This window comes from Nerophis lumbriciformis, linkage group LG20, assembly GCF_033978685.3.
Source record: "Nerophis lumbriciformis linkage group LG20, RoL_Nlum_v2.1, whole genome shotgun sequence".
NCBI classification, from domain to species: Eukaryota; Metazoa; Chordata; class Actinopteri; order Syngnathiformes; family Syngnathidae; genus Nerophis; species Nerophis lumbriciformis.
Window position 1 is genome coordinate 34,122,760 of NC_084567.2, and position 13,594 is coordinate 34,136,353.

General features: G+C 38.9%; 1 protein-coding gene across 4 annotated transcripts in view; it reads right to left on the reverse strand.

The window, feature by feature from the left end:
* arrdc1b (arrestin domain containing 1b) overlaps positions 1–13,594 on the reverse strand; it is a 108,186-nt gene that overhangs the window by 69,901 nt on the left and 24,691 nt on the right. The gene's annotated exons all lie outside the window — the stretch shown is intronic.

The following is a 13,594-nucleotide window of genomic DNA, read 5'->3' on the forward strand; positions in this document are numbered from 1 at the left end:
TTAAGACTTCTTTAAGACCATAATGAATACAATAACACCCATTTCACATCGATACTGGCAAAAGACATGAAGGAAAACTGGAGGCCCAGAAATACTTGCAAAGTAGGGGTGTAACGGTACACAAAAATTTCGGTTCGGTACGTACCTCGGTTTAGAGGTCATGGTTCGGTTCATTTTCGGTACAACAAAATATAATTTTTTTGGTTATTTATTTACCAAATTTGTAAACAATGGCTTTATCCTTTTAACATTGGGAACACTATAATAATTCTGCCCACGTTAATCAACATTAAGCTGCCTCAAGTTGTTGCTCAGATTAAATAGAATGACAAAACTTTTCTTCTACATATAAAAAGTGCAACATTAAACAATTTCAAGTCAACTCATCATGCTGAAGCCTGTAGTTGATTTTTATTATGTAAATGTTATATTTTTATCAACATGAGATAGCAGGGACCCTGCCATTCAAAACTAGGCTGCTACATTACTAATGATTAATTGTATTGTATTAAATGTAACTATAGCTGAAAAAAATAGTACAATAGCAATAGGAGAGCATACCTGCCAACTTTTGAAATCAGAAAAACCTAGTAGCCAGGGTCCAGGGGCCGCAGGCCCCGGTAGGTCCAGGACAAAGTCCTGGTGGGGGTTCAGGCCGACGCAAAATGATTATTAGCATTCAGACAGGTTAAAATGTTGCTAAAACCATCACTTTTCTATCAGTCACAGTGACTTCTCAAAACAAAAATATTACAGCAAAAATCATATGGGTTGATTGACATGTTTATTCTGTAAGCTAACTTCAATAGTTTGAAATTATTTTGACAGTTAATGCCAGTTATCCTGTCAACCTTTCACAAGACTTAAATTTGTTAATTGAAAGTATAAACAGTATAAACACTTTTTACAGTAAACAAAAGGTAAAACAGTACTAAACAATTCCATTAAAAAAAAATTGGTGTCATTATTAACTTTCTGCCCAAGCTTGTATAATCTACTGCCTTGTTCAATTGTAAAAAATATTCTGTGCCTAAAATTCACATTTCTATCACAATTATCATACTGTAAACATGGTAAGCTAACTTCATTGTCAGTCGACATGCTAAATGGTTCCGTCTTCATGACATCGGCGATACTTTTTGAGGATTCTGTTCCAAGACACTGAATAATGTTTGATGTTTTGGTTCGACCACATCCATATTTTTTGGCGATTTTCGAGTCGGGAAACATTTTCCGAAATAACTGTCCCATGTGATCAGCCAGTGCGATTGGAAGTCCATGCTCAATTATTGCCTCCGTAAATAAAACTTTGGCATTTATCACATCCAAAGAATCTGTTTGGGCGACAAAAAACGTTGAAAGTTTTCCTCTTGTATCGCTAGCAACAGCATTAGACTTGTGTTTTTTTGTCCCAACGTGGTCTTTTACATCGCTAATTCCTCCGTGTCCGATCGAAAAATCTTGTCTGCACAAGGTGCAATTCGCGCAGTTTTCACCCTTTTTGGAACGGATAATTATTCCCGAATAGGCTTTTGAATATTCTTCACGGAATGACTGCAGTTTTCTTTTCGGTTTAAGACTCGTTTGCGATTTTTCTCCGGCTGATTCCATGATCGTTCGCTCGTTTGGAAACAATGGCAACTGGTGCCTCGTGCTTGGCAGCGGTGCTATAAATAGCCTCGCGCATGGCATTCCGAATGGCTCGATAGGAAGTTACGGGAAGCAGTGTCGATTGTCATTGTTGTTACGCGATTTCGTGAATAAAACTTTTTAAAAAATAAATTTTTTTAATTAATGAAAAAACGTATTTTTTATCACTGCAACCGTAACCCGGAATAGGTTGATGAAAGCCGTACTAATTACGGGAAAACCGGAGTAGTTGGCAGGTATGGGAGAGACTATTCATCCCTGAACACCATGGAGTTCATGTAGGCTTAATGATGCAGTTACATTACACACACACACCGCAAAATGAGCTAACGTTACGCTAAAAGCTAATTAGCCTTCACTTCAAGCCAAGCGAGCTGAGCTGCAGTTTGTTTCTAGAAGGTCAACGGGCTCATAGTGATGTTACTAGTAGTTGACTGGGAGGTGTTTATTTTAATTTGGGGAGAGTCCGCTGCCTGATGCTCACCTGCTAAACACCTATCTGCTAACCCCACCGCGGAAGCACTGACTCCATGCGCTCCGAATACGCACTGCTGATTGGCTGTTACCGCTCTGAATACGCACTGCTGATTGGCTGTTACCGCTCTGAATACGCACTGCTGATTGGTTACAACCACAGCGGTAACAGCCAATCAGATGGTTGTGTGGGTGGGACAATGCTGGGTGCTGTGTAGAGTACTGACAGAGACAGAGGCAGAGAGCAGAGCAGCTTGTTAAGACTTTAGCTTAGGCAGCTACTTAATACGTCCATGTGGAAACTTGTTCAATACACCTCCGAACCGAACTGGAACCCCCGTACCGAAATGGTTCAATACAAATACACGTGCCGTTACACCCCTATTGCAAAGTATATGAATTTATTCACAGCTCTTTCACATTGCAACTGGAGCTGCAGCAGACTGGGTCACGCTGGATCTCGATGCTCCAGATCTTGATTTGGAACAATACCGGCTGATTGTAAGCGTTTGCTGCAGGCATTTTATGACCCCTTCATGTTTTTATGATTTGCAATGGGATTCAAATGCCCCATGTTCTAAGTTTCAAAGTTTTCTTGCAGAAGGTGCAGTGGGCTTTATACAGGTACCGTATTTCCCGGACTCTAAGGCGCACTTAAAATCCTTTTTTTCCCCTCAGAACTCGACAGTGCGCTTTATAATCCGGTGCGCATAATGTAAGGAATAAGTTTGGTTGAGCTTACCCACCTCGATGCTATTTTATTTGGTACATGGTGTAATGATAAGTGTGACCAGTAGATGGCAGTCAAACATAAGAGATAAGTGTAGACTGCACTATGATGGGTCTCAATTAAATAACACCAACATTTTAAATGTTCCATTGAAATTACAGAACATTAAACACAGCGCTCAAAAATCCATCAAAATGTTTTAGTATGACTTTGGTAAGCTATGCTGCCGAAAGTGAGCCACATAAATAAGACCGGCGCATCCGGAAGCGACTGTCAGAAAGCATCTTGAAGATGGTCTGTAAAACATCATCTATGCACCATTTTGACCAAAGAACCACCATTACATGTTATGTAGACCAGTGTTTTTCAACCTTTTTTGAGCCAAGGCACATTTTTTGCGTTGACAAAATCCAGAGGCACACCACCAGCAGAAATCATTAAAAAACGAAACCTATTTGACAGTAAAAAGTCATCGTCGCAATTGTTGAACATGACTTTAAAGCATAACCAAGCAGGCATCACTATAGCTCTTGTCTCAAAGTAGGTGTACTGTCACCACCTGTCACATCACACCCTGACTTATTTTGACTTTTTTGCTGTTTTCCTTTGTGTAGTGTTTTACTTCTTGTCTTGCGCTCCTATTTTGGTGGCTTTTTGTCTTTATTTGGTATTTTCCTGTAGCAGTTTCATGTCTTCCTTTGAGCGATGTTTCCCGCATCTACTTTGTTTTAGCAATCAAGAATATTTCAGTTGTTTTTATCCTTCTTTGTGGGGACATTGTTGATTGTCATGTCATGTTCGGATGTACTTTGTGGACGCCGCTTTGCTCCACAGTAAGTCTTTGCTGTCGTCCAGCATTCTGTTTTTGTTTACTTTGTAGCCAGTTCAGTTTTAGTTTAATTCTGCATAGCCTTCCCTAACTCACCTTTTGTTTATTTTTTGTTTAAGCATTAGACACCCTTTTACCTGCACGCTGTTTCCGACATCTACAAAGCAATTAGCTACCGGCTGCCACCTACTGATATGGAAGAGTATTACACGGTTACTCTGCCGAGCTCTAGACAGCACCGACACTCAACAACAACACATCATTTGCAGACTATAATTACTGGTTTGCAAAAAATATTTTTTTACCCCAAATAGGTGCAGTTAGATCATCTCCCACGGCACACCAGACTGTATCTCACGGCACACTAGTGTGCCGTGGCACAGTGGTTGAAAAACACTGATGTAGACCACAAGGAAGTGTTTTCAATTTAGAAATAAAATAAATAATAGTATGACTCCTTTAATGCACTCTATAATCCGGTGCGCCTAATATATGAAAAAAGATCAAAAATAGACCATTCATCGGCAGTGCGCCTTATAATCCGGTGCGCCCTATGGTCCGGAAAATACGGTTTCTGGGGCCACAAACCGTTGAATTTGCACTTACCCTTCCTATGCAAAAAATTTGGCTTTGCTGTGGGCTTTCGTTAAGTTTTCTCCACTGCTATGCTTAGCTGGAAAAACACACCGCTGCGCATGTCTGGTGGTGCTGGATAAATTCTGACATAAGCACAGGTAGCCTACTTTAGTTCCGTTTTGTCGTTACGTTATAGCGTCCTCAAAAATCTAAACATTTAAAAGCAAGACTAAAGTTAATGCATGTTTTAAATAAAAGTAACGTTAATAGAACTTTAAGATTTTTCAAAATCGTAATTAAAACCTTTTATGAGAATTTTAGACATTTTAAGGCCTTAAATTCAGATTGTTGGATTTAAGACTTTTTAAGACACCGCAGATACCCTGTTTATAACAGTGGTTCTCAAACTTTTTTCACAAAGTAGCACCTCAGAAAACACTCTCCAAGCACCATTATAATGACCAACATTAAAATACAGTAGCGTAGTAGGCCTAAATGTTAATTAAAAACAACACAGAAGTTTATTTAACAATAATATTTAAAATGTTTGGCAACTGTGACATTACACACAGTGTTTAAATATTTAATTAAGTGATTCTTTAGCGTACCACTAGATGGAGCCCGCGTACCACTAGTGGTACGTTTACCACAGTTTGAGAACCGCCGGTTTTTGACAAAGAAAGTGACGAAAACAGTAACTTATTACTGTACAAAACAAAATTAGGCTTGAAGTATTTGGAATTCTTGAAAGGCCGTTTTTGAACATATCAGTAACTAAGTTGACAAAGTACAAAGAAGAACAATTATGATGGACATCTTTAACCTTTTAAAAAAAAATTAGATAGTGATTATTTATGTATTTAATATTTGTTTACTTACTTATGGGATATTTTCTTATAATTTATTTATTGTGTGAATGCTCCAAAGCATTCCCACATATGGTTTTCTACACCAAAATGTATCTATTTATTAAACTTCTTCAACATCTTCTTCTTCTCTATATGTTGGCGCGCTCTACCTTCCACATTTTTCACCCAATTCAAACCGTTCCAACTTCAAACTGTTCAGCCTATTTGGGAATTGCTGGCTTTTCCTTGACAAATTCCAAAAATTCCCAGATCTCCTACAATTTTTTTCCTATTCAAAATGAATTGGCCATTTAAAAAATTTCCACCATTTCCACATTTTTTTAACCGATCCAATCCATTCTACCTTCAACGCATTCCACCAACCTGGAAATTTAAACTACCTTTTTTCCAAGTTCAAAAAAATTCCAGGATTTTCCAGAATTCCTGGTTTTCCAAAGCCCTTTTTCCACCCTTTTTTCTGGCGACTACTCCTTCCACATTTTTCAATGCATTTCAACCGTTCCACCGTCAAAACATTCCTCCTTATCAGGACAAAAAACAAAGTTGTTTTTTGAACTGGAAAAATCCCGGTTTTCCCGAAATTCCCTAACACAATTTCTCAATTCAACATGTTACTACTTCAACATTTCTCAACCGATTTGAAAAATTCCAACACCAACCATTGCAACTCATTCAGCCCATTCAAGTTTTTTTTACCATTTTCAAAAAAAATCCTGCTTTTCCCGAAATTCCCAAATATTTTGGAAATTGCCATTGAAATTAATGGGAAATTCATCAAAGTTCCACAACTCCCACATTTTTCATCTGATTCAAACTGTTCCAACTTCAAAATATTCAGCCTGTTTGGGAATTGTGTGCTCTGCTTCAACAATTAAAAAAAAATATCCAAGATTTTAATTCAAATTCAGCTTTGGAGCATTCACGTGCAATTCCTTCAGGAATTGCCTCATCTAGTTGTTTATTTATTCACTGTTCTGTCACAAACAGAGAACAAGGAAATGGGATAAAACTGCTATCATATGATAAAGGTTAGGGTTAAATAAGCTCTGCTTCTTCCTTCTTCCTACTCCTTTTCGAACGTGCAGTAATGAAACAACTGGAAATATGTGATGCATTACATTGTATCTTATGCATACTCGAAATAAACTAATACTGAATTGAACTGATCTGAAACTAAAACAAAATATTGTGTTCACTGCTCCTGGAGTAGTTTAATTAACAGGGGCAATGTAGTACAAACGTACTGGTAGTAGTTTGTCAGTGAGATATATTTTATTTCTGATGTATGTGACGATTGAAAAGGAAAACTAGTCCTGTAGTTTCAGTGCATTTTTGTCTCAATGGCACAGATGGTTGTCAGACACCCTGGGGGTAGTGATGTCATGATCGACTCATGCCCCAGAGTCTAGACTCTAAAGAGACGCCTTTAGAGATTACTATTGGAAAGTGGTAATGAAAAGTATCAATTTAAACACACACATCAAAGGAACATTTAAAAGGACATAATACTTCATCCAGTATTGCTTTCATGAATATCCAATAACTACTGAATAAGGATTATACAAATCATAACCTGTTTTGCCACCTGCTACCCGCGACACCACCCCCCTCCCCCACACACAAAACACCGCAAAGGACATGGTCAAATGGCTGTTCCAAGTCACAATGCACATGTGGAACATTTCTATAAACCCTCCAGTGTCCTAGCAAAGGTGTCGAGCTGGCCCAGTGTCCCTCGACTAGAAATGTAACGATATGAAAATTTCATATCAGTCATCGTGGCCACAATTATCACCATTATCAGTATTATCGCGGCATTGTTGAATGTGCTCACAAAGTACTTGGACACATACTGAAAAAACACCTCCATCTCGTATTCCTTAGAGCAGGGGTGCTCATTACGTCGATCGCGAGCTACCGGTCGATCTCGGAGGGTGTGTCAGTCGATCACCAGTCAGCCATTAAAAAAATAGTCCTAAAAATGAGCGATCATAAATCTTCACTATGACGTCACTTCCGTCACTTGATTGACATTCACGGCACCCGAGGGTCTTCTGAGATGACGCTGGCTGCTGCCAGCTCATTAAAATTACCGACTGGAAGGCGAGAAACACTTGATTTCAACAGACTCTGGCGCCGTACCTGTCGTCAAAACTCCAAAGACCGACTGCACAGTTGCACAATAAAAGCGCTACTTCATCCTGCCTGCGCTACCAAAATAAGAGTCTCAGAAAGCTGGCGTGCACAAGCTAGCAAGCTACGGAGTTTGCTAACAATGTATTTCTTGTAAAGTGTATACAAAGGAGTACGGAAGCTGGATAAATAAGATGCCAAAAACCAACCACTTTCATGTGGTATTGGGCAGAAAGGAGGACTTTTTTTCTCCTCCATTCGAAAATGCGGACCTTATCAGCACCACTGTCTGATTCCAATCAATGCAAGTCATCACAATCAGGTAATACACCAACTTATATTCTTGTCTTCATGAAAGAAAGAAATCTATATGTGTTAAAAATGCTTGTATTATCTCTAAACACTTTTAACTTATTAACAATATTAACTATATGTGTTAAACATGCTTGTATTATCTTTAAACACCTTTTACTTATTACCAATATTAACTATAAGTGTTAAACATGCTTGTATGATCTTTAAACACCTTTAACTTGTTAACAATATTAACTATGTGTTAAACATTCTTGTATTATCATTAAACACCTTTAATTTATTAACAATATTAACTGTGTTAAACATGCTTGTATGATCTTTAAACACCTTTAACTTGTTAACAATATTAACTATGTGTTAAACATTCTTGTATTATCATTAAACACCTTTAATTTATTAACAATATTAACTATGTGTTAAACATGCTTGCATTATCACTAAACATCTTTAACTTGTTAACAATATTAACTATATGTGTTAAACATGTTTGCATTATCTTTAAACACCTTTAACTTCTTAACAATATTAACTATATGTGTTAAACATGCTTGTATTATCATTAAACACCTTTAACTTGTTAACAAAAACATACGTTTCATAAATAAGTAAAAATAAATTATATATATGAATGAGGTAGATCCCCACGACTTGATCAATTGAAAAGTAGCTCGCCTGCAGAAAAAGTGTGAGCACCCCTGCCTTAGAGTATAGAATGATCACTCTGTACTAAGAGAGCATAGTTTTTAGGTTCAATGTGCACAATTGAATAGCTTAGTTGAGGACTGTTTTGCCTGCACAGAGAGGAAGATTTTTGAAGACCAGGATCTGGACACATTCACAGAGTCTGTCCTCTTCTACATCAAGAGATGCGTAGAAAATGTCGCAGAGGAAAGACGCATCCAGTTCTTCCCAAACAAAAAGCCCTGAAGGACAAATGAAGTCCAGGCTCTGGTCAGGGCCCGGAACTCAGCCTTTAGGAAAGGGGACCGGGTCCTCTGCAGCACTGCTGGAGCCAACCGGAGGAAAGGTATTAAACAGGCCAAGGACTCCTACAAAAGGAAAATTAGGGGAGACTTGACAAACACCAACCCTCGTTAGATGCGGAAGGGCATCTAGGCCCTGACTAACTACAGAGGCCACTTCCCATTCCATGTCCCCCAGCAGCAGCTTGGCAGAGGAGTTGAACAGCTTTTTTGCCCGGTTTGAGACCACCACCACAACCATCTGACACAACTTGGACACAAAGCTACTGCTGGCCTTCTACCACTCCTCCGTGGGGAGCGTCCTGACCTACAGTGTGGGAGTGTGGTACGCAGGCTCCACAATTGAGGACAGAAGGGCGCTCCAGAGGGTCATAAACACTGTCCAAAAAATCATCGGCTACCCTCTGCCCACCATGGAACACCATCTCTTCATCCTGTTGCCTTATGAGAACCACGGCAATCACAGAAGACCTCTCACACCCTGTTTGACCTGTTGACTTACAGGTCAATAAAATCCCGCACCAGCAGGCTGACAAACAGATTCTTCCCCTGGGCCATCAGGACTGCAAACACCCACAGACAAATACATGCACACACAACCCCAAATAGACTGACATAACTCCATACACCCCGCCCCCCGAAACAATAGCCCAACTTACCTCATCCTGAACTCTTGCATCTTTTATTGCACACTCTTTACGTATATCTACTGAACATTTAGAATTTATGCAGGCCTCGAATTTTTACTTTTTAAAGGGGAACATTATCACAAATTCAAAAGGGTTAAAACCATTAAAAATCAGTTCCCAGTGGCTTTATTTTTCAAAGTTTTTTTCAAAATTTTACCCATCACGCAATAGCCCTAAAAAAAGCTTCAAAGTGCCTGATTTTAACCATCGTTATATACACCCGTCCATTTTCCTGTGACGTCACATAGTGATGCCAACTCAAACAAACATGGCGCATAGAACAGCAAGCTATAGCGACATTAGCTCGGATTCAGACTCGGATTTCAGCGGCTTAAGCGATTCAACAGATTACGCATGTATTGAAACGGATGGTTGTAGTGTGGAGGCAGGTAGCGAAAACGAAATTGAAGAAGAAACTGAAGCTATTGAGCCATATCGGTTTGAACCGTATGCAAGCGAAACCGACGAAAACGACACGACAGCCAGCGACACGGGAGAAAGCGAGGACGAATTCGGCGATCGCCTTCTAACCAACGATTGGTATGTGTTTGTTTGGCATTAAAGGAAACTAACAACTATGAACTAGGTTTACAGCATATGAAATACATTTGGCAACAACATGCACTTTGAGAGTGCAGACAGCCCAATTTTCATCAATTAATATATCGTCTCGTCTGCGTGAACAAACTGCCGCCATTTTTTGCCGTGCTACCGAGGTCCTTTGTCCCTGAATTGCTCACACACTCCGGCAGATTCAATGGGGGTCTGGCGGCAGATTTCTTTCACTTTATCGTTGGAAATGCATCTGCTTTGAGTGTCGCAGGATATCCACACATTCTTGCCATCTCTGTCGTAGCATAGCTTTCGTCGGTAAAGTGTGCGGAACAAACGTCCAATTTCTTGCCACTTTCGCATCTTTGGGCCACTGGTGCAACTTGAATCCGTCCCTGTTCGTGTTGTTACACCCTCCGACAACACACCGACGAGGCATGATGTCTCCAAGGTACGGAAAACAGTCGAAAAAAACGGAAAATAACAGAGCTGATTTGACTCGGTGTTTGTAATGTGTTTGAGAAAATGGCGGATTGCTTCCCGTCACGTTGTGACGTCATCGCTCCGAGAGCGAATAATAGAAAGGCGTTTAATTCACCAAAATTCACCCATTTAGAGTTCGGAAATCGGTTAAAAAAATATATGGTCTTTTTTCTGCAACATCAAGGTATATATTGACGCTTACATAGGTCTGGTGATAATGTTCCCCTTTAAGGTCAAGGCAAGTGTTGCCTTAAAGGAGGGCTCATATTTGCAAGTTAGAAGGGCACCAAGGCAAACATTATATTCTTGCGAGGCAGGGGCTCCAAAGCATGCATGCATGCATGCATGCATGCGTGTATTGTGCACACCTGTCGCCATCTAACAACAGTGCGCTTTTAAACACCGCACACCGGGAAGCGAGGGTAAAATGACATTACACCAAGTGCTTGGCTCCGTTTATTCCGAGGGGAAATCTCGTCCACCATGATTATCAAGCCAAATGACGCTAGTGCGCATGCCCCTGACTTCGTGTTGCCTAAAAGGCATCAATGAATGTCGGTTTTTCGGGAATTAAAAAATGAAGACGGTATTACTAACCGTCTGGAATTTTATCGCGAATTATCATTATACCGTTTATTGTTGAATTAGTAGTGCATTAACAAGTAAAAAGACAAGGGCGGTCACGGCATGTTCTTGCCACAGATGCTGGTCAATTTTGGGGGAAATTACGGCCAATGACGAGGGCAGTCGCGGTTAAATTCGAGCCCTGTTTATATGTACTGCGTTACCCTTCAGTTTTTATACTCATCGCACTTTCAGTATTCATTTATTAGTAGCATTTTTTAATAGCTTTTGCCTCTTGTTTTTAGTACTATTTTCATGTTTTTGTCTTTATGTTTAGCTTGTGTCTTTTTGTCTGTGGGAGTCTCTCCCCCCCAAATCTTGTTGTAACCCCCCAGTACAATGACAATAAAGGTGAATTTGAATCACAGTAAAACAGTAATACTAACCGTCAAGGAGTTTTACAGCGGATATCTTTAATACTGTTAATCGTTATATCTCTTTCCACAACCATCACCTGTATCTGAGTTTTACTAGGACTGCACGATGTTGGCCAAAAGTGAAATCCCAATGTTTTTTCTCTGAAAACTTGATTTTGGATTACGATATCGATTTTTTAGTAAAAACTAAAAAAGACAGAAAAGGGGTGGGGGTTGCTGATGCCATGTTATTTATATTGAAATAGGCTAATAGAAGGCTAAAGAATTGTTATATATGTATTTAAAGACATAATTGTGTCTTAATTCATTATTTGTATCAACATTTCAGCCTTTTCTCATTAAATTATACATTTTTGTTATATTTTTAAATTTGATGGGTTTATTATTAATTTTTTTGTATTGCTACAATGTGCTATACAGGACCATAAAAAGCTAAGTTCCACAAATGGTCCCTAGGCCACATTTTGAACAACACTGGTTTACATATTTAATCAGAAAGGCAACATGTCCCTAAGCTGTGGTTATTAGTTTAGTTTAGTCTTTATTTGAAGGGACAATGCACAGAAACATTAAGCTCAAAGACAGATCTTCTGTACCAGATTATAGCTAAATAGCTAATTTCCATCTGCAGTCTCTGGCTACCGAAATTAAAGGGATACAAAAATCATGCAATACAATTATGACAATAAAATCATACTATAGCATGTAATCAAATTAAGAAAAGTCATAAAATGCCCTTTCATTGACACATACTTAATATACAATACAACCACACCTCATGATTGTGGTTATGATTTATTTGTTTCAGACATGTTTAATCCATTACTTTAAGTAACCTCAGGTGGTTACATGTGCACATTTCAACATATTTGATTCAGAAGAAGCAAAGCTTAGAGTCAGTCCGGCCCCTTCTTTATGTCTTTACCGGTAATTCATTCACGACATAATTTTTACATGTTAACATTAAGTAAACTTCTTGTGATAAAGAAAGGAAAGTGTTGAAAAAAAGCAAATTAGTAATAATTTTTCACTGAACTTGATAGTAAATGGATGTTATGTAGGGAGTCCTTTATATGCAATTGACCGTGGCGGGTAAAATAAAAGCTGCCACACCTTAAAAATGAGTTTTTTTTAATGTAAAAACAAATGAAAGTACTTTATTGTATGAATGGACATATACAACCTATTATTTTTGCGCACTATTGCTTGTATTCCGACAAGTGAAGTAAAAATCTGTGGTGGTCAACAAAGCTAAGATGGCTTTTGCACAGCAAGCAGCCCACGCACTACATGCACAAGGGACCTATATTGTCCTGCAAAAAGCAGATATGAGCAACAAATCCAACTATGCAATGGAATAGATCCCGATACTTTATAAAAAAATTATTTGTCGAGTGATAAAAGATGATTTGTCGGTCCAATTCCAAAACTTATCGAATCATCGTGTGCTCCAGATGCCATTTTACACAACAAAACAGATGAAAACCTGGAAAAGAATGGATGTCTACAATTTATTTGTGTGTGGCTGGATCAAGAACAGTGGTATCAAGACTCTGTCGGATAAATGTGTATTGTTTTTTCCCGGGTAAGGTTGCATTTCAGGATTTAACGTGTACTGTCATGTTTGTTGCCTGCCCTTGTTGTTGCACGCGCCGTTTACGAGTACGCATGTTTTTCCCCGTCTTTATCAAAATATAACTATAGATGTCAACATTGTGTATGTGCTGAAAGCTTCATTTATGATTGTTGCATTTGGTGAAAGCTTAACTCTTTGTTAAGTGTTCCGTAAAGTTTGTGCTTTACGGAACACTAGCAACTCAACGCCAAGAAAACGGAAATGCTGATTATCGGTCCTGCTAAACACCGACATTTATTTAACAATACCACCTTAACATTTGACAACCAAACAATTACACAAGGCGAATCAGTAAAGAATCTGGGTATTATCTTCGACCCAACTCTCTCCTTTGAATCACACATTAAGAGTGTTACTAAAACGGCCGTCTTTCATCTCCGTAATATCGCTAAAATTCGTTCTATTTTATCCACTAGCGACGCTGAGATCATTATTCATGCGTTCGTTACGTCTCGTCTCGACTACTGTAACGTATTATTTTCGTGTCTCCCTATGTCTAGCATTAAAAGACTACAATTGGTACAAAATGCGGCTGCTAGACTTTTGACAAGAACAAGAAAGTTTGATCATATTACGCCTATACTGGCTCACCTGCACTGGCTTCCTGTGCACTTAAGATGTGACTTTAAGGTTTTACTACTTACGTATAAAATACTACACGGTCTAGCTCCGTC